Here is a 26060-nt window from a genome sequence, read left to right on the forward strand (position 1 = left end):
GTTGAGTGAAGGTTTCATACTGATTAATCATTAAATAGCAAAGAGTTATCAGTTTGGGGGGGGATTTGCCCCCTTTTTTCCATTTCTCTTTGGTTGAAACTGGAAATATCAGTTGCTTCATCTGGAATAGATTATCACAGGGAAAAGTCTGTGCAGTTTGAAATGAGGACAGAGCAGAATGCATCCATCATGCATAGTTTAAAATAATCAGCAAGACTGCTTCTGATTTGATCCTTAGATGTACTTCCTCCCGATTTTCTTCAATACTTGTGTTAATAATGAGTACTCTGTCTCTAGAAAAGGCTTTTTTGTAGAGTCTGCCCCCAGCCTCTGCTTGTAAGTATTTTCTTATTTGAACAACTAAGCTTCCTGAAATAGCTGCTTGAGTTTTTTGTTTTGCTGTTATATTTAAAAGTGGTAGAGGGGTGTGGAGTTCCTTCTGCTGCTTCTCAAATCCAAGGCATGCCTTGCAAGCTACTTTGCTTTCACGCTAGAAAGGGAATCGGCGTTGCTGCTTTTCTCATGGTTGTGTTGCTAAATTATTGGCAAAATTATCCCCAAGCAAAAAAAATTATGTTGGTATTGATTTACACATTTGCACATTTGACTGATTTATCTTGAGAGAAGTGTATTTCTATGTGCATGATGCAGGAGGCCAAATTAAATTTAAAAATTACTGTTGCTGTTAAATACAGACCTAATGTGAAAAATTAGCCTACAACAGATTGTTTTAAATCCCAAAGCGTACTGTGGTTCATTCAGAGGTCAATCTTGCTTCAAACATATTAAACATTTAATAATATCAGTGTATATCTGTTACTGACTTGATGAACCTACCATATAGGTCATGTATGCACAGCTTTATTAAAGGCATTGTTGAAAGAAAACATAGATTCATATTTTGTTTCTTTTATACTTCATGGCTAATTGTAAATTAAGGTTTCTGGAAGTGATAAGGAATAGTTCTGCTTTAAAAGCAGTGGGCTGTGGCTGAAGAAATCTGGACTTGATCTGGCAGATTTCTTGAAATAACTTGCTGAAGTAATTAATTGTTTTGGGGGTTTTCTTTTGTTTGGTTAGTTTCTTTTCCCTCGGAGTTCTTCGTCTGTAAAATGGAGATAATCCTGTTCCCTTACCAGATGGCAGTATGTTATAGATAAATTAATGAATGTTTGTGGGACAAAGCAGTAGCACTTAATGGGTTCAGCATAAGTATTCACATTAATGATTCATGTTAAAGAATGGCTGAAAAACTACATTAACTTGAAAGTTGGGAGTCTGCTGTCCCAGAGGCAGAGGCTTAGTTTCCAATCTGCAATGCCCAAATGAGGGACACAAGAAATATTTATTCAGGAAATTTAGTAGTTTACAAGTTTCCTTCCTTTGGTTCCTTCCTTCCTTTAGCTAGAAAGAAATTTTTTTTCAGACTCTGCTGGAGAAGTCTGGATTTCTGAAGTAAATTCTCTTTGAATATAAATGGAATAGGCACATTTTTGTGGATATTTGTGCAGGTGATCTGGCACAAAAATTAATGAGTAAATAAACTATTTAAAGATTATTAAATTTGAGAGATGATTAAAAGAAATGAGAGCAATTCTTCTAAGCAACTATTAAAAGAACCCGACCCTCTCCTGCGAAAGCAGAGTTCAGAAAATATCCTGTCTCAGTTATAGCCAGCAGAAATCTTTCCCCCATTCTTCTTTTTCTTTTGAATCTATATTTTGAGCTTGTTCAAGATATGTAGGAAAGTTTTCTTGCAAAATGACAGGTAGAAGTATCACAAACTTGTTACTATTTTAGGGGTGTTGGATAAGATGCATAATTATCCTGAATACAGTTTCGGTTTTGCTGCCTTTTCAGTGTAGCAAGCTACAGGGAAAATACAGATTCAGTCTTCATGGATTCTCGACCTCAAAGGGAGAAATAAATAGGTAACAACTCTACTTTCTCTTGCGTTTTGCAGTCTTTACTTTTATAAAGGGGGTTGCTTATTTTAAGTGTAAGTGGCATTAGTTCATCCCTGTTTTGTTATCCATATTGAGGGAAAATAAAAAAGTATCTTCACAGATACTTTTGGAGTTATGATGTGGCCGTGTGGTACTTGAGAGGAGTCTACTAATACGCAATTCTCCTTTGATACTGGGAGCAGATTGTCTTCAATAACTTGCAGATTTCTGCATACATTTTTAAAATGCAGGAATAAGTGCTTGATATAACTATTACAGTGACTTTATTTAATAAAAAACAGTGCACTGCAGTAGCATTTCAGAGTTACTCTTGCCATGTTTGGATAGTTCTCTTGCGGATCTCACAAGCTCGGGTTTTGTGCTCCTTTAACTATATATTTGGAAGAACCAGAAAATTGTTTTATCACTTGCTTCCTACTGACATACTCGGTTCTTACAGTAACAATTTTCCTTGGCTGTGCCAGGAGATTGCAGATCCTGTGTCTGTCTGTAGACTTGATACCTCAGAAACTGTCTTTTATCCGATATGCCGGTAAGGCAATTACCGTGAGTCAGATGAACCCTCCACTCCAGGTTCCTTGTTATGGGTCAGGCCAGAGCAAGACCTTTTCTGGTCAGGGAGCCAGTCTGTGAATTAATGTCAGTGAGAATTACGGGTAAAATCCCCAGCCATGGCTGGTGTCCAAAATCGGTAGCAAGACTGGTAATTTAAATGTCTGACGCTCCTGGACAAAAATAAGCTGCTTGCATCTCGCTCTTTCTCTCATCGTAACAAGACTGCTTTGGATTTGTCCAAGTAAAACCAAGAGAATAAGTTCAAGGAGGAGGAAAAAGTGTGTCTTCCTCCTTCACTTCAGTAACTTCATGTTTGTCCATGTTTTTTTCCCCAGCTCCTTAAACCGGAGGAAGGATGTCCCACTGATCGTCTCTCAGCGGGTCACAGCATAAGCTGCTCCCTCTTTATCCCTCTGATGAGGCCATATACCACTCGCTGCATTCACTCTTTCCTTTGCCAGGTCACGTTTGATTTTCTCCTCTTGATCAGGGCTCAGAACAGTCCCAGTCCCGGCCAGCTCCTCACTCCCTTTCCAGAGCTGGGGGCTGCTGGGCAGAGTGACACTTGCAGCCCCGTGACCTCCATGGCCGCCTCATCTCCGCTGTGGCACCTGTGGCAGTATCGGCCACAAAGGGATTTTCTTTATTGCATTAAGCTTGCAGAGAGAAGATTTAGTAGGTGTGTCGCAGTGGCATTAGCCTCCTGTGACCCAGTGTCTCAGCAAATCCTTCCCTGGCTGTGTAGAATTTGTTTTAGTTTGAGCAAATTTGTCTTCATTAGATCCATTTTGAGGGAAACTGTTGTCTCTACCCATGGGCCCATCTTATAAATTCTAGGTGGCTGGACCTACTGCTGGTATTTGAATCATTATGTCAGTCTTGAGTAACATCCCATCTGGCAATGGGAAATTCAAAAATACAATTAATTGAGTTTCCTTATATCAGATGGTTGTGAAACCCTTTTTAACAAACTTTCACACAGAAACAGAAGTTTTATGCTTGTGGTAATAATGTTCATAAAAAAAATGTTTTGGTGTGCTTTGTGCAAAATAACATTTCAACTTTTGGAGGACAACCACAAAATCTATTAAAAAAATAAATGTTGGCAGACACACAGGCAAAGGACATCTATCAAAGTTTGTTGATGTTTGTCTGCAGTGCGGACCAGTTAACAAATTCTTTCCCTGTGCGAACGAGCAGCATCTTGTCACAACACTTCAAAATCTTTAAATAACTTAAAGATTCTTTTCTTTGATGTGAAGTGCACTGTGCAACACCTTAGTGCCAGGGATGATAGTTAATTATTATCTTTATTAGAGGCGTGGCCTGATTTAAATATCTGTATAAAATGTCTCATCTGTGGCACACTGATACCTCTTGAGCATTGAGTACCTGTTGTGCATGAGCCACCTTTAGCTGGGGCATGTTCAAAATGAAGAACAGAAAATATTTTGCCATCCTTCAGCTCTTAAATGGAGCTTGCTGAAATGTCATTGGAAAAGTGGGAAGAGTCTGAGCCTGGCTTGGGAAAATAGTAAACAAAATAGCATTTTTAGGTGAGGTGCAAGTAAGGTTTGCCTGTACAAGTAGAAAAGTGAAACCTGCTAGTTTAGACCAGCAGGTTGCCTTCTGCCAAATTCCAGATGACAGTGACTAGAAGTGACTTGGTCTGGATCTTGGTCTTTCTGGTGTGAAAATCCCTGTTTCAGCTGTGTCTGCAGGGTATTTTGGGGGAGGGAATTGCTCAGTCAAAAAGTCGTACATAGAATGGTTTGGGTTGGAGGTGGCCTTAAAGATCATCTGGTCTTCTGCCATGGGCAGGGACACCTTTCACTGACCAAGTTGCTTAAAGCCCCATCCAACCTGACCATGAATGCTGCCATGGATGGGGCATGCACAACGTTCTGGGCAACCTATGCCAGTGCCTCATCATACTCAAGATTTTTTTTCTAATATATCATGCCCGTGTTACTGGATTCTAAACAAATACATAGGAGAGCTTTCTAGTTTCTTTGGAAAAATGATCAGAGGAAGAAATACCAATGTTTTGGGTAGATGGGTGCACTGCAGTAATACCTGCTGCCCATTACTGAGGTCCGAGGCCCAGCCACTGTCTTTGCTTTAAGGTGTTCACAGACCTTTCGTAGACTTGGCATGCATTAGATATTGGATAAAATGTGAACCTTAAGTGAAAGGATGTACTGCTGAGATAACCTTTAATTGCCAGATATGGGAAGGATTTAAGACCTGTTTCCAGCATTTTCTTTTTCTTATACCAAATGTAAAAAGCTTTCCAGTTAGCTTGACAGTTTTGGAGGGGGCTTGCTCTGAAGTTTACGTTCTCCTTGTTTGTTGCTTAGGAAGAATAAGTGCATATTTTTTTGTCTGTGGATGCCTGTTGATGGAATTTGATGCTGTTTAACTGAGATAATAAAAGGGTCAAATAATTTTGTGAATTGTTAAGTATCATTTCATCTTTAGTACAGTGACTGTGGTCCCTGGGGTTGAAGAACAGTGATTGTTATGGTTCTTTTACCATCTGGCTCTGTGACAAGAATACCCGATCTTGTGTTGCTCTACATGATGAAAAAATAGATAAATAAATAGGATTTATGAGTTTTCTTTACAAGGCTTTTCCACAGGGCAATTGATTTTATTTTAGTCTGTACAAGACAGACCAAGACAAGAAAAAAAAATCATATTTCTCTCTCTTGCTTTCCCAGGACCGATGTAAATGAAAGAAGACTGATATGTACTTACAGATCTTTAAAAATGCTTTAGCAGTTTTTCTTTGGCTTTCTGAAGAGAAGATTCTATATTGTTAATTCTGAAGAAGGAAATTTTTTTTTTCGGTAATTTTGAATGCCCTTGAACCCTCTTATGCAGAATTCTGTAATTCTTCATGACAAGTACCCTGCACAAGGCTTTTTGGGGTGGGAACCTTCCTTTTTAATTAGGTTGCAGATAAAGGTTCAGCTTAGTCATGTTAGCAGTAGAAGTTTCTTCAGTGACTTTTCCCATCAATTGTATACTTTATGTCAAGGTCAAAAGTATCACTGCTCTTCAAAAAGTATCTCATAACCCTTTTTGTTTTTTTGGTTTTTTTAAGGAAGCAGTAAACTCCCAAGAGTCTTATACAAAAGATTAAATTGGTAGCATCAGAAATTCAAGATAAATCAAAAGGCTTTTTGTAAATGTGAAGACATTCTATTTAATACTAAGCTGTTTTCCACTTTTCATGATAAGGCAAATGCAAAATTAAGTACCAGAAGTCAAGATCAGACACATTTTGAAGGTTTGTTTGTTTTTAAAGTGTATTCCTCTTCCTAGGAGAATATACTTCAGGTAAATATTGGATCTGTCTGTAAACCAGAAAATCAACTTCTCATGTTACTTAAAAGGTGCCTTTGTAGTAAGGGCAATATAATATCATTAAAATAGTGTTTTCCATGAAGAGATATGCAATGTCATGCTATATTTAACTACTTTGTAAGAGGCAAGCTGTTGTGATGAGAAAATTTCAATAAAGTTTCTAATATTAAAATATATTCTTCAAGTCTATAACCTTCTTTGGCATTTGTCACTTGGAATTATATACTGGTTGTCTTCTTGAAAGAAGACTTAGAACTGTATCTTTAATAATTTAAAAAATATCAATATAATTATAGGTTTCTCATTATAACAAAGGTGCCAGTTGTGTTTTCTTAGTGTAGAGATGGTTAAAAGTATAAAAGATGGTATATTGGTCATCATAGTATAAAAGTATAAAAGATGTTATATTGGTCATCACAGATCAACATATGTGAGGTAAAAAGTAGCTGTTTGTTGCATGAAAGATAACCAAGATTTAAAAATTCCTTAGAAATGTGCAGGTGGAGGTTTCCTCATGTCTACAGCCTTATGCCTAAAGGCCTGACTTTGTAGTTGCACGCAGAGAGCACTGAGCAGAGTGGGATGTAGCTGAGGAGATGCTTTAGGACCCATCCTGTGGCAAGGCCCATCTCAGTCTCAGCCACTCTTTGGGGCATGTCCTGAAGGGCAGCTGCTGGCTGCAGGAGGGTCACTGGTTCGGGAGAGCGGTCAGACTTCCAGGGCAAGGGTGTGTTTCATGGGGCACAGGTGTATCTGCCTGAGCGTTTTGGTGTGGGTTAGGAGTGTTCTCCTGCAGCAAGTCCGCTCATTGTCCCTGCTTCCTGCCGACGTGCGTGCCTTGCCGAGCAGGTTCCGAGCGCGTGGGCGGGTTTCATTTTGGGTGCTGCTAAACCAGAAGATGTTTCCACCTGGGAATATCCATTCAGTCAGCAGGACCAGTCTGGTTCTAGCTGAAAGTGAAACCATCTAATGGAAGTGTGGACTCTTGTACTCAAGATCACCCCCTGAGGAGCTGTGCTACTGGCTGTGTCACAGCCCGACTGCTGCCACTGTCCCTGTTTCGTCCAGGGATGAACAGCAGGTGCCTAGGGAAGACAGTAAAAGTGCAAGCACAGAGTAGTGCTTTCCCAATATATTTTCCCAGCTTTCAGCAATCTGAATCTCACAAACTTCCTGAAGCAGAGATGGTATCTTTGATTTAATAGCCTGTGATAGATTTTTCTTCCATTAGTTTGTCTTATTGTTTTGTAAACTGTGTGCGTTTTTATCATCCACAATATCCTGTGCAATGAGTCCTAAGGTAGAACAATGTATGTGTTGAGAAGTACCTTCTTTTTGTTTATTTTGAATTTATTACCTGAACATTTCATTTGATGCTCCTTTGTTCTTATCTTGTAAGAGACAAATGATTCCTTATCTACTGCCTTTATGGTGCTCCATTTATCACGGATCTCTTTGATACTACCTTGATTGTTTGTCTTCCAGGCTGGAAAAATCCATGTCTATTTAGTTCCTTGATCAGAACCCATTTCATACCTTTGATCATCCTTGTTCTCCTCTCTGCCTTCCCTTGTTCTGTTTTGTGTTTCTGAGACTGGAGGTCTGCATGCAAGCTAGAAAATGTATTCATTGTGCAGTGCCTGTTGTTTAAATGCTGGCTTGAGGGTGTGTTCTGTGGTGGTCTACATTTCCCATAATTTTTAACAGTATTTGCTTTTTTATTTGACTGCTGAAAGTAATCCATCAGTCACCACTCGCTACAATTCTTTATACCTGCCAACACTGAGCTTTGCCTTCCATTTCACAGTTTAGTCTTTCGCTACATGAGATCAGTTGCAGTTCCCTCAGTAAGCCTCCATTTGTATTGCTGTAAGCGACCTGGTATCAGTCAAGTACTCCTTCTGCCCACCTTTCTTCCCTCTTCTTCAACCCTTGTATCCAGCTGTGTCCTACACAGCTCCTGTGGAACACTGGTAGCGACCTATTTTCATAGAGAAACTGAATGTTTAATGCCATCTTTCTTTCCCATCTTTTAACAACTTATGTATTTGTTTGGAGATGAAACGAGTGGATTGATCTGGTCATGCTTGTCCTCACATACAACAATTCTCTAGCAGTGCTAATGGATTTATGAGACAATTGTTCAAATGCCATGTGGACTCTTCCACAGCACATGATATCTAGCTCTCTGTTCTTTGTAACAATTCCTATCAATTTGCTCAATGCCTATGTCAAATTAATTGTTTTGTAGTTTTCTGGATCCTCCTGAGAGGCCTGTTAGGAGCTTGGCAATGTGTTTGCTATCTCACACTTCTCTGGTACAGAGATAGGTCTAAATAAGATTAACATGAGCAGTAATAGCTCAGCTGTGTGTACGTGAGTTCCTGCTGAAGTTGAGGGAGCACCATCTCACACTGGTGGTGTGTTACCATTTATTTTGGCTGTATTTCTCTGCTGACCTCTATCACTGATGGTTAAATTTCAGGCTAATTCTCAACCCAGAGACAAAAAAGCCTACTGCAGTCAGGGGATCATCTACCTAACCTCTTCCATAGCAAGCACAGAGGAAAGACATCTTTTAGGTTTGTTGTTAGTACTTTTCTTGGTTTGGTTAGTCCTATTTCTTCTTCAGCCTATTTAGTTCTATGTAGATTTATAGGCAGATTTGTGCCAGGGTTTCTTTTCAGACAGAGATAGGTTAGATTATCCAGAGACAAAAGGGATACACTTTTCTTTGGGACAGTCCATTAGCTTTCCCTTTAACCCCAGGCAGCAAGAAGGGAGCAGTGCAGAACTCAAGCCTAAGTTCCTGAGTGAACCTCCTTCAGTGGTGCACTGGTGACTTGGAGAGACTTGATAAACTTTTGAGTTGTGTAGGCATTTTTTGTCATTCATTGCTGTTTGTTTTGAGTGAGTTGTTAGGGGGTTTTTTTGGTGGTTGTGCTTGATTGGTGTTTTGGGGTAGTTTTCTCAGTTTTGTTTTGTTTTAATTCTCTTTAATATTTTCCCTAAAGACAACTAGGAAACTAAACATGTCAGTTATCTTAGTGCAACTTTATGATTTCATAATTAAAGTCACAATGGCAGGAAATGCAGAAGTTTAGGTTTCAGTAGCAATATTGGCCGCATATGGACTGTTTTAACTTCCTGCCTTTCATAATCAATTCTTATTTACGTACTTTGTGACCTACATTAAGAACTAAGAGTCTGGCAAAACGGGATGATTTTTATCCTAATGATGCTCCTGGGAAGTTGTAGGGAACATAATTTTTTTGGTTAAGAATTTAGCACAAGAAGTTTAAGTGGTTTACTGTATTTTGTGTATGAAGCTTATGGAACTTGGGAGTGAATGCAGACTTCTGAGTTCTGCCCCAAGGTGAACATGCTTGATTTTGTTTCCAGTAATATTTAGTGACTTTGCTGAGATTCTCTGTAAGAAAACTCCCTGTAAGCAAGGGAGAGTGAAGAGGAGAATAAAGGTATTTGGATTATGAATAATTGTCCAAGAAGACCTGAAGGTTGAGGAAAGGGTGGGTACTGCAAATTCTCTGGAATACAAGGGTGTGGGCATGTATTGAGGGGTCAAAATTACCTCTTGGGAGACAGCAGGTAACTTACATGTAACTGTGGAGCTTTGTCAGGGGGACCAGGTAAAAATGTGCTGCTCTGTTATACACAAGGTCATTTCAAACTATGCTAATAAGTTAGAGATCATACACTGCAGGAAAGGAGGATATGGGATCCCTTAATGTGCTCTGTGTGTTAAAACAGTAGGCATGAACAAAAAGAAACGGCAAATAAATGGGATTGAAGCACATTTTTTGTTTTGTTTTCAGCTGGTTCATTTAGAAGAGGCATGTTGGGAATCTGCATGATGGAAATTTGAGTTGTATTTCTCTTCATTAAAACAGCTGACAGGGCAGAAGAACCTGAAAGTGGAGAGGTTTGTGACAAACCTATAGCTGAAGAGTGAGGCAGAGGATGAGTTGAAGACTGGCTTTGAGACTGAAATCTTGGAAGGTCAGAGGCTATGCAAGAACTAAGGTTAACTTCACCAAAACTACTAGAATTTGTGAGGATTGGGTGCAAGGCAACAGTTGGAGAAAGTGAAGTTGCAGGTTGCAGACCAAGGATCTTAGCAGGTACTTTGTGCAATGGGCATGAGGCATGAATGTACTCATGAGCCTAGACAGGAGAAGTGCTGGTCCTTCAGGAGGTGCTTGCAGGCATGCACAGCTATTTGAAGTCTCAGAAATGAATTTAACATTTTAATTTTTGTTTAGTTAATAGGTAATTTCTGCACTGTGTCAGTGTTGATGGTTAATTATTTGCACATTTCATTAGGAGAGCAAAAGGAGATTGTGCCTGGTCCTTGGCATGATCTGGTTGGTGTTGGCTGTCATGCTGTGCTGAAGTCAGAATTGCTCTTCTGCTTTAATATATTGTTAATACTGCATGTGGTTCTGTCGTGGCCAGGATATTCAAGTCACTGTGGGATTTTTGTTTTGTTTTTAGTTGTCCCGTAGTTGTAACTCAGCAGTGAGTATATGGTCCACAGAGCCATTCTTTTTCTGTTGTCTGTCATTTTCAAGTAACCTCAAGTGTCACTCCTTTATATTATGAATGGTATATATTTCCAGTTGTGATGTAATGGTTTGGCTAGTGGCTGAGATAATGAGCTGAAGGACTCGAGCTGATGATCTCATCTTTCAGCCTGCCAGACTCTCTAAATTTTTTTGCTAATCACTACCCATAATGAATACTCACTTACCTAGAATATTTCTTGGTACTTCAAAATTTTTCATATCAAGTATGGGGTGAGTTTAATAATGAATCAAATGGGACTTTATATTATTTGAAAGAATTTTCTTGTACCTTTTTAAGATAGATTATTTTTCTGTACTGATACCTCCCTTGTTCCCTCCATGGCTTTAGATAATTCTTGAGCAGTGAAGACCAGGCGCAGTGTTTGATGAGGTTAAAAAAGGGATTTTTTTCTGAGCAGAGTTTACATCTGATTATGCAGAGCCTCTGAGTGCACTAAAAGTGCTGTATGGCATGTTTCATAAAAGTAATATTTTAGTAAAGGAGGATCTCATATGACATTGCTTTTCATCATTGCTGCAAAACACGGACGTTCCTCCTTGGGTGGGAGCCACAGCACACAGATTTGTGAAATGAATGTTTATAAAACCAGAGTTTTCAGGTACTTGATGGGGTTTTTTTTGCTCATATTTATTTTTCTGGAGTTGCTTGGATCAAATTGATTTTACTCTGCTTGTGATATGTAGATTTTTAGGTGTATTAAAGGTCTGTATTCATCCCGGGGTGGATTTGTGACTGAGGCATCCAAGTTTGCAATGCAGCTGCTGTGGTCTGCATCTGTAATCCACAGAAGCAGGGGGTGCTGCCAGAGGGTAATTTGCAGGTGCCTTTGTTTCTGTTCTCAGTGCACAGATAATGAAGAGGAGAGCAAATATCTTCCCTTCTTTTCTAATTCTGAAGTGCTGTCATCTTTTCAGCAGTGGGGTTTGGCATCCTACCTCCAGAGAGGCTTGCTCAGTCACAGCCTAGTCTGTGTAGGATGCTGTTCTCATACTGTTGTTTTTTCTTGTTAGAGCTTTGATAATATGACTGTCAGGTTGGCATCTCGCTCTGTTTTGTATCTACAACCAGCAGAGCTTCATTTTTGCATCTCTGTCATGTACTAATGAACTGAGTCTTGAATTCTGCTGTTGCTCCTTGAAAACTAAGTGCCAAATTTGTTTCCACACAAAGCTCCTTCACTCAAGATGTGAAGTAGATTCAGATGTGCTAGCAAATACACTTTGTGAAGTTTGTCTTTCCCTGCTTTCTGGCTACTGATGGAAAAATTTGATGGCAAACCGCTTTCTGACTATGCAGACCTCATCTGTACAGAGGTTTGGAAGAGCAATAGGGTAGTTTTTTATCATCAATAAGTAATTCCAGTAGCATATGGCACTTGGAAATTTTAAACACTGATAAAATACAAACTTCCAGAAGGTGCCAATACAGAGAGAGATGTTAGCTTCCAAGCAATTTTGTCCTTGCATTAGTTCAGAAATGGTAATATTTAGGAAAGATGTCTCTTCTAATTGTATATTACCGATTGCTTTGTTTGTGGCGCGCTCTACAAACCCGGCCATGTAACATTTGTAATGGGGGTGGACTTCTTGAATTTTGCTGCTCTTTCTAAAAGTGAATATTGAAAATACATTAAAGGAATTTGCAAATAGCCTTGTTGTTATCAAGTGTCAAGTCTGGTGGCAGTCCATGGGGCTTTTAGAACCGACTGTGGAGGGGATGATTGGTTTAAGGTCGGTTGTTTAAGGTGTTGTTGGAAGAGCAGGGCAACAGAACATGGAAAGATTCTTTGAGAACTGAGTTGTTGATCCATATCAGGTGCTATGTCCTCAATGCTGCTTCAGTGCTTCATTGGAAACCAAGTGCTGATCTGTTGGGATATAGCAGTTTTTACCTTGTTACGCATACGCTACTTATATTTGTTTTAACTAAATTAGCAGATGAGTTTAGGCTGCCCTTTGAAGTCACCCCCCACCTAGACATGCTCCCGATTAATTGAGAGATGCAAGGGTAGAGTAATTCTCTCCTTACGCTGCTTGTGCTTCTGACTGATTACATTTCTGTAATTATTTACAATTATGTGAAAATTGAACAGTGTGAGAGGCCACATCTCTCGTAATACAGTCAATGCGTTGGGCACAGGAACCAGCCATAAGGCAATTATTCGGCTCTTGGATGAAGAACTGTGATTTCTCTTCCTAGATCTCAGTACCGGCATAGGAATGATTATGGCATAATGAAAGTGCAAAAGTTTGCCTCTTGGCTTGCAGCTGATGAGGTTTTAATGTGGCCCTTTGATAGGCAAAAGAACAGAAAGCTATAATTTTGACAATAGACTTTTATCAGATTTTATAAAAGGGGTGGCAGGACAGGGTTACCTCTAGTGGCAGGGAACTGGACTTGGTTACTTGAAAGGTCTCTCCCAGTATTTTATTTTCTGTTGCTGGCTAGAGGAGAAAGATCACCTGCCTGCATGAAGGAGGCTTGTGTTGTCAACAGAGAGCCCCTGAAAGGGAGTTCTTCTTTTGCAGAGAAAAATGGAAGTTTTCCACAATTCCCTGACTGCTGCATATTAATATACACTTGATATAATAAAATAATTTTCATTATTTTATGGGGGAAAAATAATTTTTCCAAATATTTCTAAAGGCCATTTGCCATTTAATTATCTAGATAATCTACTTACATTAGTCTGTATCTCACAGTCCCAATAAATACTCAGTCAAGAAAGATTTGCCAGTGCAGAGAAGGAGCACTGAAGTGCTAAAAAATATCTGAGCCAGCTAATAGCCAGTAGAAATAAAGCTTTTCTGCACCTTACTTTAAATAACACCCAGTTTGAGACTTTTAACATAAACTATTCTATCTTATTTATTTTCCAAGGATTTGTATTTGCTCCTGGATTTTTTTTCTCTTATAAGTCATTGAAAGTTCCTTAGAAGTGTTTTTAGGTTTGCTATGCTTAATTCAGATATAAATCTCAATGGGGAAAAAGGGTGCTTCTGCTGTAAAAGTGATATCCCCTACAAATGGAAGTTTTGTTACTGGCCTTAAGGGGCTTTGATTTTATTAATCAGTTTACTATAGGTCACACATTCGCTCTTATTTCATTTACAGGGATCAACTAGGAGCTGAATTTTGTCTTGAAATAAAAAAATAAAATATTATGAGTGCTCCTAGGTGCCACTTTGTTTGTCATTGTTATGTGTATCCTTATACATTCATACATATTTTATAGTAATTTAGAACATTTCATAAATAAAAGATAAAGACACATTTCAAATTAAATAAAAATTCAAATTATTTAAAACAGTAATACATAGTAATACATTTAAGAGTAGTAAATAAACAGTTGTATTTGTCAAGTAAAGGGAGAATATATGATGTGATACTGCTGTGTGTGTAAAAGATATCTTAAAACTTTCAAGTTGCATTTGTAATGTTTTGATTTCAGTGGAAGGTCAAATGAATTTTACAAGGAAAAGTTCATAGTACTTACTGAAATGTTGATCGTTCTAATGGAATGCATTTGTGTAGTTTGTAAAACCCATTCTTTATTCCACTGAATATTATATTTAAAAGTATAAAATGCAAATATATCAAGAAAGCACACAGTGAAAATGGTAGAAAATATTGCTATTTGGGTAAACTAAGAAAATATTTGCATTTTCCACTTGCCAAACATCACCCTTTTACCCAAAAAGATGAAAACATACTATCTGAGTCATTGTAGTGCAGTTGCTAATATAATATTTTTCATTAAAAGTGCTTAACAGTGAATGCAGGAACTATGAAAGTTTTTACCAAGAAAAGAGTATCGCATGAGGGTTAATGAGATTATGGATAAAATGTTAGTTCCTAATGCTCTTTATATAATAAAGATATCCTTTGATATGAATAAAGATACCCTTTGATATGAAGAAAAAATAAATGAAGGTTAATCTTGAGCTTCATCTGAATAAAAATGCAGCTTTGCTCCTTATCACTTACGGTAAAAGCTTTTTAACAGAATCCAACTTCTTTTTTTTTTCCCTTCACATAGCAAAGGGAGCTTAGGATATACTTGGAGACTGAATTAATTTTTCAAGGCAAAAGCTAAAGTTGAAATAAATATTTTGAAAAAATGACGGACCAACAAACATTCTTGGGTTTTGAATGAGATGGTTCAGGGTGTATTGTTTTGCTTCGAGTTCAGGTTTTGCCATGTAGCCGAGTCTTGTTTCTTCTAAGTCATATTCGCTCTTACTTACTGACTGATGAAACACATAAAAGCTCAATATGCTTCCACACTTGCTGGCAAAATTAGAGAAGTCTTTGGCCAGAGTCTGAGCCTCAGCTGGTAAGTTGTATCTAAACTTATTGGAGGAAAAAAATGGACGTCAAAATACAACTTGGTTTTCAAAATACAGCAAACCCATAAGGAAACTGATTAATTATTTGTCTTTTAACCTTTTGAAATAGACACATGTTTTTTAGAGGGTTGGTTTCTTTGGAGCTCTTCTTAAAACTTACTTGGCAATATAAAGATGTAGAAAGCCACTAATTGTATTTTATGGCTGCATTGAATACTTCACTTGCAAAAAACTACAGAGATAAAATACCAACTGAGAGTAGTGTTTTCACATCATTTGGTCCCCACGTGTGTGTAGGCATACAGATATTGCTGCTTTGCTGGCTAGTATTTCTAATGTGCTTTTCAAAATGGAATATAAATACTGGAGTATTTTCATTTTTCATGCTGTTTCCTGTGTCTAATCCCATGGGATGTGATGTAGAACCGCTAGTAAAGTTTGTTTGTTTTTGTAAGCTTGGGGGGGATAGGTAGGTGGGGGTTAGTTGCATTTCCTTAAGCATTGTTAACTATGTGTTTAAATGTTGGAACTTGGGCCAAGAAATTCCACCTCATAATTACATTTGTGGTTTAGTGGCAGAACATACTACCACTGCCTTTAATAGCAGATAGAGGAGAACATGCAAAACAACCCCCTTGTCACTTTGTGAAGCACGGACCTCAGGGATAAAGGTCTGGTTTTGGATACAAAAATCACATTCCTAAATTTATTTTCAGTGCTTAAGGGAGATAATAGAACAAATGGTTGATTAATAAAGTAATTCTGTGAAATGTTGTTTGAAATATCTTAATTATGGGTTATAGATTAATAGTAATTAATTAGATTAATAATAATGAAAAGGAGGCTGTATTGCAGTAGTCAAGTTGTTGACTTTCAGATTAGTTCTTTCTATTTAGACAAAAAAGTAGCATCATTACAAATGTTGCAAAATGTGCATTCAGAGTAGTACTCTTGAAGCCTTGATGCTTGTACTATATATTGAAACAAGGGTTATTTTTCCTTTATTTCTTTGCATTTAATTTCTGGACATAGTAATGCATTACACTGTGTGTCTCTAGCTTAGCAGCTGTAGGGAACACAGAAAATCAAGCCACCAAAAGAAGTTGTCCCGCATTTAATGTGTTAGCAGCTGCCACACCACATTCAGTAGGAGCCTCCCAGCTGTTGTGCCAGAGGGGGAGCTCCCAGAGATGTGATCTCACTTACCTGAAAGTCAGAATTCTCATTCTGGAGCCGGCAAAGGTAATGCAATGCAAAAAATACAGAGAGCTGTTCCAAAGCAAGAAGTTAAATAATCTGTAGTATATATTGGTTGCACCATCCATGGGAATCCAAGGGAATTAGTAGCCATTCCTAATTCTACAAACCAAAACCAAAACCTGCAAAGGAGAAGGGGTCTTTCTGTCCCAGTGGGGTCCTGTTGCAAGAGCCCAGGGTGCAGCAGGAGCCCAATGTTCACAGAAAGAGCAGATGATCAATTCTGCACACAGATTAATTTTACTGAGCTTGTCTGATGAGCTCATCTCAGCTGTCCAGGCATTTGAAAGTATTGATTACATAATTTTAAAGTATCTATTAGAAAGTAAATATCCATAGCCTTGTGCTAGTATTGCTTGTGTTAACATGTGAAAAAATCATTCTTCACATATGTCTCCAGGAGAATTAATGAAAAAAAAAGGATGAGCTTAATGCTATCCTATATTCATTAATGGTTTTAGGATTATGTTGTTCTCATACCTCAGGTAAGTCTTCACTTTTTTGTTGATACAGCAACAATCTTTATCGGAATTAATAAAGTCCAAGAATGGACTCTTAGGATCTAGATTTTCAAATATCCAGACACTTGCAGATGACAACAGTCCTGGTCAGATTGTTTAAGGTACATAAGCAGAGTGGGTGGGCTTATGAGTGGTTAGGTTTCTAGCCCACTTATACTTTTTTTATTCCCTATATATGCATTTTAAGGTACTGAAAAAACTTGAAAATCCAGCCCCAGAGGCCACATAGAAGCACATGAAACTTTCAAACCAATATTTGTTCCGTATTTTACTTTTAGAAGGCAGCAGTGTCTTTGTACCTCCTGAACTGTTTGGTCTTGCTTTGGGAGATGGGCTAGATTAATCTCTGTCCGTGTGAAATGTATTTTTATAGCAACAAGGTGAATTTACTTGGGAAAGCACAAGTTGTTGTAGGATTTGAGGCATAGTTTACCCCAGTCTGGGCTTAATTCAGCATGTAATTAAACACATTTTTAACGTAAAGCATATGAATAGTTCTAATTAAATTAATGGCTCTCAGTGCAGTTCTGCATGATTCTGCCTGCCTGAAACAGACTGTGGGATTATGACCTTCATTTAAAGGGGGTGCTTTATGGAGTGCTGGAGTTCATCCCTGCCCTTATTCAAAACGTTATACTATTGTAGCATCTGAAAATTAATATTCCTGTTACAGAAAAAGATAAATGCCATTTTTTGGTAGCTTTTCTGAAGTCTTTCACCTATTGGTTTATACAGAAGGTTGGGAGAACAGCACTGATAAGTAATAACGAATGTGGTTTTGTGGTTTCCAGTCTGCCACATCAATGCTCTGCAAATGAGTTTGGTTTGCAGCAGGCACTGCATATTGTAAGCTGCTTCTGAGGCAATATTTAAATATACTTCCCTGGCAGCATAGAAATATAAATAAACATGTGGTGTTAACTTGTAATATTATTAATCTGAGTGAACTTCAAAAGCAGCTTACCAAAACTGCAGCATTATTTTTGTTGGATTTCAAAGGAGATGTGCTGTACAGATAGCAATGTTTTATCAATCGCACAATGAAATCAAAGTGGAAACAGCGTTTGAAAAAGCCTTGTAGAGTTTTGTACTGATGAGCTAATCCTTTCAAATTTTATTGTTATTTTATCTGTACTGAGTTATTGGAAGAATTACCACATTAGGGACCCTTGAGAAAAATATTGTTTACATTGGTGTCAATGGATTTTATAAATACATTTTAAAATTTAGGGAATCAGATGGTTAAGCTATTAATGAAAGTTAAATAATATTAAATGTGAGAATATGACATTGCTGCTTATGCCTGTTGTTATTGCTATTAATATTATTGGTTTTGTTGTTGTTTTTGTTATTACTAACATTATTATTATTGTTGTTATTAAGATAATATTCCAGGTAAACACCCCCATGTTCTTTAGCTAGAGCTTCTGCATTTATTAAATGATAATGATATTTTAAACAATAAGGAAGAATGCATTACAAATTAATTGGCAGATAGATGATGACCTTCCACCATTTCATCCTGCTGCATAGATTTGTTGTTGGTGTCTCTCAAAGATGTATTTTTGCTGCTGATACAGTTTTCCTGGTGTGTCAGGGAGTTTGTGGCAAACTGTTCTAATGGAATTTCCCTGCACATGGTGGCAGTGTGGAAGATCTCACCACACAGAAACAATACTTGCTCTATTCGCTTTTTGTTTGATAAGCCACAGTGTAAAGAAGTGGCCTTTTTTTGTTGTTGTTTTGGGGTTGGCGTTTTTGTGTTCATGCCCACTGATGAATAAGGTGCCTGTTGTCTGTGTGGATTTGTAGCATGCAAATATAACTCTGCTGTCACACTTCAAAGAGGTTGTTTGTGTGTCACTGTGATGTTTTTACCCAGTGCTACCTGACTGGGTAAGTTAGGCTTGGAGTGATTAACTTCATAAACATTTTAAGTGTGTGTATACTTCAGCCAAAAGTGTATTCAAGATTTACAGAGTACTGAAAATCACACACACTGTGTAGAATGCAGGATTTCCACACCATTGTTTTGCAGAGTGGCATTGCGTTCACAACATTTGCAGTGCATTAAGAAAAGTGCTTAACTGAATAAAATTAATTGTAAAAGCTGTCAGAATCGACCAGATATTTTCCTGCTTTTCTCCACCACTTTTGAGTGTGTTAAAGACCTATCTCGCTGACATTTTTAAATAAAGCAAAGGTATTCAATGGAGAAAATGCTAATTTATGCTACTTGTGCTTTATGTAGGAAAGGGTATTTCTTTCAAAAGGTTACATTTACCAAAATCCTTATGACATGAAGTGTTTTTTGTATTGATGCATGGGGTAAAGGTGCCCCAGGAGGGGGGACCCCAGGAGGGTGCTGTGCAGCTGTTGCCTGATGTGTGTTTTGGCAGCACTAAGACAAGGGGACCTGCACCCTCCATTAGTCTTTCTGCCAGTAAAGTCACAGCTGGCCAGAAATAATTGTCTACATGATCCAAAAACTAGATGGATTTCATAAACAGTTATAAGAGTTAACAGTGGTGTTTCTGCATTTCTTTTGGATTTCCTTTTCTGTTACTAAAAGTCTATTGATGCAGTTGATGGATATTTTAAAAATAAGCCCTTTAAAGAGAAAATTACTGTGGCAAGATTAAAACACTAAAGACTCGTACTGTTCAGTGGACTTCTCCATTTGAGAGACGTATTCTAATAAGAGCTGTCCAATTAAGAAATTTTGTGGGGTTTGCAGGAAGACTGGTTTATTTCATTTTATTTTAAATAGAAAAATGATTGTATTTCTGTGGTGTGTTTTATACAAGGATGAGCAGACACATGTTCCTTTTCTCAGAACTCTTTTTTGTGGGCTTATGAGAGGACTGTCTGTGTAACACTGTAATACAGAAATAAAATGTCTTAACAGTGGAGTTTGGTCTCAGTCTACAGACTAATCATGTTTGCTGCCTACACTGTATTTCCTGTGGTCGTCTGTTAAATTATGATCTTTGTCACGTAGTTTAGAAGTACCAATTGCTTTCATATGGTAATATGGAAAAGAATCATAGTTAAATAAAACGCTTCTTTGGCACTTACTCTTGGAAATACATGATTGTGTAATTATTCCTAGGCAAATTTGAGTTGTGTCTTTAGGTATTTTAGTTTTTTTCTGCACTGTTGAACATCTCAGTAACTTGCTTCTCTCACAGTCCCCTTTTTAGCTCAGTTAAGCTGTAGATCTTTCCTTCTTCCATACACCCTCGTGTTTCGGGCTACGGAATAGTTGACTGTTGTGCAAATGTTTTTGCCTCCTCACTTTTTAAAAAACCTTTCAGGCAGAAGCTGGGACAGAAAAGCCCCAATTTCACAGAGGGAGCCTGAGCTTTCCTCCCTTACCCCCAGCAGATCTGAGAACTGGGCTCGCAATAAGGTTGAGAAGGAGCTCAGTGAGCTGAACCTTTCTTTCCACATTTTCTTAAAATACATTTATTCTACCTCTCAGCTTCTTGGATGTGTGGTAACCAACTGTATGGCTTTGGTAGCTATCTCGAAGACTGAGCATGTTGAAAGCATGTAGGGCACACCTTGCTCCTGGACAGAACCCTCTGTGTACATAAAGGAGTGGTGGAGTTAAACACCGATCCGAGTCCAGGATTGAGAATTACTGAAACAGCCAGCACCAGCTTTGAAAGTTGGTTTGCATCCTAGAATTTCCAGCTGTAGGAGTTCATTAGCCTACTGGTCTTGCCTGCTGGTGTCTTTCAGTCATTAGACCCCAGATCCAGCATTTTTGTCATCCCATAGAAAATGATTCTGTAAGCATTTTGGTTACCCCCTCCAGAGAGATTGCAAGCTTCTTCCATGAATGAGCAGATAGAAATGATGTAACAGATACTTAATTGCCTAAAAGCTTACAGAAGGTTTAGCAAACTACCAAAAATTCAACAGTGAAATAAATAACTGGAAACATTACACTTTGGTGCACCTGTTTTATTTGAACATAAAGTTACTGTTTTGAAGAATTTATGTCTATAGTTTAAATTGCGATATGTAAAACTGTTTTGTATTAAAAACAAAACAGTACATTCTCACAAACTGGGCATGTTATACCAGAACTTTGACTAAGCAGTGATTCACAGCTATCCTCAAAAAACTGTGTCATGAGAAGTTGTAAAAAAGTATCCTACTAAAGTTTCATTTGGCAAGCAGAAATAGCTTTGCTACATTAAAATTTGTTTCTAAGTTCTGTCTAAAATGTATGTGTGGTGTGTTTGTAGCATATGCTGTAGTTCAACTGTATTTTTAATAGCTTTGTAACTGTTTTTCTCTCTACTTTGCCATATGAATTCTTTTCAGTTTGAAAACTGTTATGCTTGCATTCATCCCAAGAAAGGAATTATTTTGGGAAAGTTGAGAAAAATGTGTTTAAGCATTCTGTGAAAAAAATAATCAGTTTGAGTCCTTAATGGTTGTAATTGAAATTTTCAAGGATTAAAAGAACAAAGTCTCTGACTCTCCTGGGGCGGGAGGACATGGGATGAAGCACAGCTGGGGGTGTGACAGAGCTTTGGTCCAGGTAGAAGGAGGGTCTCTGGATGCTGTTGTAGGATAAACTCAGCACAGCAATCTTGATCTCCAGTCCTAAGAATGGGCCAGGACTTACAAAAGGATTTTGTGTGGCATGGACTTAACATGAATGGACTTATGGCACCTTCTTTTGGGCTGTGAGTTGCGAGGGGAGACTTCCTCATCACAAGGATTTCCTCTTTTGTGTGCTGCCATACAAGGATGTAGGAAAAACCTTGCAGGAATCCAGGGAAAATCTAGTAGTCCAGTGGTCGTGAATAATTAAATTATAGCGATTGCCTTTGGAGTCCTTGATTATTTTTTCTCCTTTTTAAAGTTTTTTGGATGTTTTTCTAAGGCCCCTCTTTTAAGACACTCTGCAGTCAGGAAAAGTGATAATAATTTCCATGGGAATTTCCCCTCTCAAGGTTCCTCTGGACACTGATGTCCTTCACAGCCCCCCTGGGCACCCCACTGGTGCCAGCAGAACCAGTGTGGGAATACACACCATGGGTTGCCTGTGCTGTTGATCAAGCCTAAGCAGAGAAGTCCAGGATAAACAAAGAGATGTGAGGACTACCTGTGGCATCTGATGGCTTCAGCTCAGCTCTGCTGTCAGCTCATTTCTGTTTGATGCTTCCAGTGTTCTTGGGGAGGGGGGTGGAAGAGCAGTGTGGCTAACTAGAAATAGAGCACATAGGGGACAAGATTATATTGCAGGAGTGATTGCTTTCTAAATAAAGAATTTCTGTCTCTCTTGAGAGAAATCAGGAAAAGGACCATAAAGTTCCTGTTGTCCAGCAGAAGAGAACCATCTGCTGGAGTTATGAGCAGTTGGCTGTGTTTAATGGCCAGTGGTTGATTGTTCCTGCTCTAACGAGGAGGAATTAGTTTGTTCAGTGCAGGTGATTGAAAGTGTAGAATAATGCACCAGAAATAAGAAAGGGAAAAAAGAAAAGTGGATAAAAGCTGTTTAAAAAAACAAAATTGTGGTTCCATAAGGACAGTATTTCTCTGTGGGTTTTTTTTTTAATTATAAAATTCTCAAATGTTAAAAGGCACTTGCACATGCCATGTCATGATGTTGGTGAGTCATTAACTTTGTCTTCAGAGAGAAACACGGCATTTTGGCACTTCCTTGTCTTTTTCCTTTCTTTCTTTGTGGTTTTCCGTTTCTGTTCTGCAAACAGTTAGGATGAACTAAAGCATTCTCTGTTTTCCACTAGGTCTCATTTGCTACAGCTTTCTGCCTTTAAATTACTTCTGAACCACAGAATCTGGCAGGGCTTGTTGGAAGGCATTTGAGGACAACTACTTGATCTGGAGTACAGCCATGTACGGTACTTGAAGGCATAGAACAAAGCAGTATAAATTGAGATTGTTTTACTAAATGTTTATGGCTCTACCAGGACAGCCAGTAGAATTACAGAAAAAAAAAATCTTAATTAGGGCATAACATGTAAATACTCACTTTTTATTGCATCGAGGAATGCTTTTACCTTCTCTGTCTTAAAACAAAGGCCTGTTTAATAGCTTTTCCTTAGTTGTGTCCCTAATCTAACATTTCTTGTCTAATTGTCGGAGTTCAAGTACATGTAAAGAATTGCTAACATCAGGGGCATTGAATAAATTATTTAAGGAGGACTGGCTAGGACAGAAGATGAATCACGCTTCTACTCGCAGCCCAGTTAAAACTCCATACTATAAAACAAGTAAATGCAAATATTAATAATAGCAGCCATTTAAAATATTTTGGACCAGTTCTCTCCTGATAAGTATCCACAAAACCTCACTAGATTCTGTGTGCCCCTGCTATGCACTGTATGTAGATGTATGCAAAAACAAAGGTTATCATGGAATTGAGAAATTCAAGCCATGCAAACTGTTTTGCAAGGTGTTAAGTCATATTTTTTTGTTTCTCATAGCCATTTAAGGTTTATGTTTTTCCTGCAACGAGCTCTGTGTGTAGTCAATAACTTTAAATATTTAGAAGCATGTTTTGAAAACTTGGCTAGTTACTTGAATGCAAATTAGAGGGATCAAGGTCTTTCGTACAGTTTTCCACTGGCACAAGAAAGTGCCCATGCAAATAAGATAGATCAGGTTATTCCTAGGTGGGTTCCTATTTGCTCACATGTTACAGGTTAAAAATCACGAACACAAATGGAAATTAGCTTGAACTCTTGTGGGAGTTTGATAAATAGACAGTGCTGCATTTTCTGTGTGTAAGTGTTATTTCTTGTAATAAAAGGAACAAATAAGGGCACTCTAGATGTATGGAACATCTTTGATTTTAATATTGAGATGAATCTGTTGCAGGCAAGAATATGTTTGTGTTTAAAACACACTTTTGAGGTCTTAACTAACAGTATGGTTGTTTAGTGTTTTAAATTCATGGTACTCATTCTGTAATTTTGTGGTTTCCCTGCCATTGGTAATAATGCAGCAATGAAAATGATATGCAATGCTTGAAAGGTTGATGTTACCTGTTTGATTAAAATATAACTATTAACCTCAGAGATGGATGCTGATTGTTTATTTTCTGTGCTTCCTCTGTCAAGTCCTCCAGAAGAGGAAGTGCTGGTTTGTGAATGTGCCATCAGTACCTAAGTGTCCCCCCCACCCCAACCCTCATCTCTGCGTTGTGTATTTGCCCCAAATCATATCAAATGGCTTTTAAGGGTCTGAATGCTTTCTCTTGTTGTGGATTTAGTTCACACAGAGCAGTAGATACACACATGGAGCACCCAGCATACTCCCAGGATCATATCCAGGTTGTAAGAGTTTGTATTTGCAGAAATGTTGTCTGTGGAATTGTGAAGACATTTTCCATACATGCCTGTAACAATGTTTTCACATGAGGAAGGCCGACAGTGTTTTCTGTTTTCTTTGCATTGTGAATTTCAGACAAAGGCAAATGCTGCCCTGATGGAAAATGCTAAAGAAAAAAAAATAAAATGACATGTTGCTGATTTTAATTTACAGCCATGCTTTTCTGCTTTAGAAACAGCATGACACATAATTCCGGTTCTCTTATACATCTTCTTAATGAGTAGAATATTTAATGGAGAAGCAGAGTTTAGTTATCTTGTGGCCAACAAACTGGGCAGAAGTTACTGTTGTGTCAGTATGACTTGAGTTACAGTGAGGGGTTGCAGGGAAGGGAATCTGTTTGTGCTTTGAAGTCTAGAATGCCATTTTTCTTACTCTCTAAGAACAGGTTGAAATCTTGTCTGTCTTATTTCCTTGGGCCAAATGTGGAATTTATTTAGATCTCAGTCAGATACATAGTAACACATTCACATTCAGCAGTATGAAATTTCCCAGACTACTTTAAGTGATGCCAATTAAGTTCACAGCTACATGAGTCACCTAGAATAAAAAAGAGAGGAAAGTGACCAAAAAAGCACATAGCCCTCTTTGCATGCTAAGGATTTAGGAGGTATGCCTGAATAAATACACGTGAATTTTATTAATTTTATACTCTAAAGTACCAGTGAAATACATGCTGATGAAAGGTTGTTTGATTTTAAAAGGTAAACAGCAAATCCAGATATATTCTGCTAATATTAGAGAGGGGACACTTAACAGGCATCACACTTGGTTTTAGGAAACAGGAGGCAAGACATCTAAATGCATAATTTTCCAGAGATGTTCCTTGTTTTTGAATGTGCTACCCAAAGAGTTGTTTGCAAAAAGAACTCATAATAAGGATAGAAGTGGCCAGGTAAGTTTCACTTCTTACCACAGACAGGAAAAGGCTGTAAATGTTACACAGTAAGCAAGTTTAGCATAAAGAGGAAAGGTTTAACAAAAAAATACCTCTTCCTTTCTAACCTGGGTCAAAATTCAAAGTAATTTTGCCGGGGGTGGTGGGGGGGGAAGGAGATCTGTGAAGGTAATTTCTCTGGATGGTTTGTTTTTTTCTGTAAAAGCAGAGAACTGTTTAAATACCGAAGAGAAATTTGGTGATGTTTGATTTGTTCCCAGTTTCAGTTGGACTGCAAAAGAATGAGAGGGAGAGGAAACAATAAGTGTCATTATTAAAGATATTACTGTCCTGCCTGTAGTGTCAGTGTCAGTGCCTGACTCAGTGTCAGAGCTGCTGTATTTGGCATAGAGTTCTTTCTTGCAGGGTGCAGGCATACCTTTATGTATAAAATGTGGCAAAATATGGACATGGGTAGAAGGTACCTGTAAAGCTACAGAGAGATGTGCACACGGGCTACCTTGCAGGCAAAAAGGGAATGAAACACATTATGAATGGAATAAAAGAAAATGCAGCTGAAGTGCAAGAGCAGGAAAGATCGGAGTATTTTTGTTGTATGCTCTGACCTTGGTGAGGGCAGAGTAAAAACCACGTGGGATTTAGTGGATGACTGTAAATGAATGTGTGTGTACACACATAAAGGTAAGAACCAAGGAGAAGACTCCGTCTGGAGAAAGGGAATTCCAGACGGATGAGGCAACACAGGCTGAAGGGCAACCCCAGCTGCCTGGTCATGAGGATGGGACAGGGAGGAATGCATGAGTGGGCAGTATTGGGATGATGGACACAATATTGGAGAGGCAGGATGGAGGGGGGCCAAAAAGAGGTTTTTTAAAAAAACCCAGGATACTAAATATAAATAGGATTCAGACATAAACTGTGTCACTGTGATATAATTACGGCTGTTACATTGTTTTGGTCTGGAAGGACACAAATTCAGTCCTTAAGCTTCCAATTTATAGGGGCTGAAGGACAAAGTTAAAAGAAATAAATAATATGAATGGAGACAGGAAATAACAAGATCAGAAGTGATGATGTAGGTGGAGAAGGTTGCTAATGAATTAAGTAAACAAACCCAGTTCTATTTTGTTAGTTTTAAATTTAGAGTAATTTG

General features: G+C 38.2%; 1 protein-coding gene and 1 long non-coding RNA gene across 3 annotated transcripts in view; both read left to right on the top strand.

Moving 5' to 3' along the window:
- Positions 1–26060, top strand: part of NR3C2 (nuclear receptor subfamily 3 group C member 2) — a 189184-nt gene that overhangs the window by 37208 nt on the left and 125916 nt on the right. The window lies entirely within an intron of this gene.
- On the top strand, positions 235–6030 carry LOC135298782 (uncharacterized). Its single transcript, XR_010360803.1, has 3 exons — positions 235–336; positions 1861–1931; positions 2858–6030. It is a non-coding gene; the product is annotated as an uncharacterized LOC135298782 (long non-coding RNA).

Source organism: Passer domesticus, chromosome 4, assembly GCF_036417665.1.
Source record: "Passer domesticus isolate bPasDom1 chromosome 4, bPasDom1.hap1, whole genome shotgun sequence".
NCBI lineage: Eukaryota > Metazoa > Chordata > Aves > Passeriformes > Passeridae > Passer > Passer domesticus.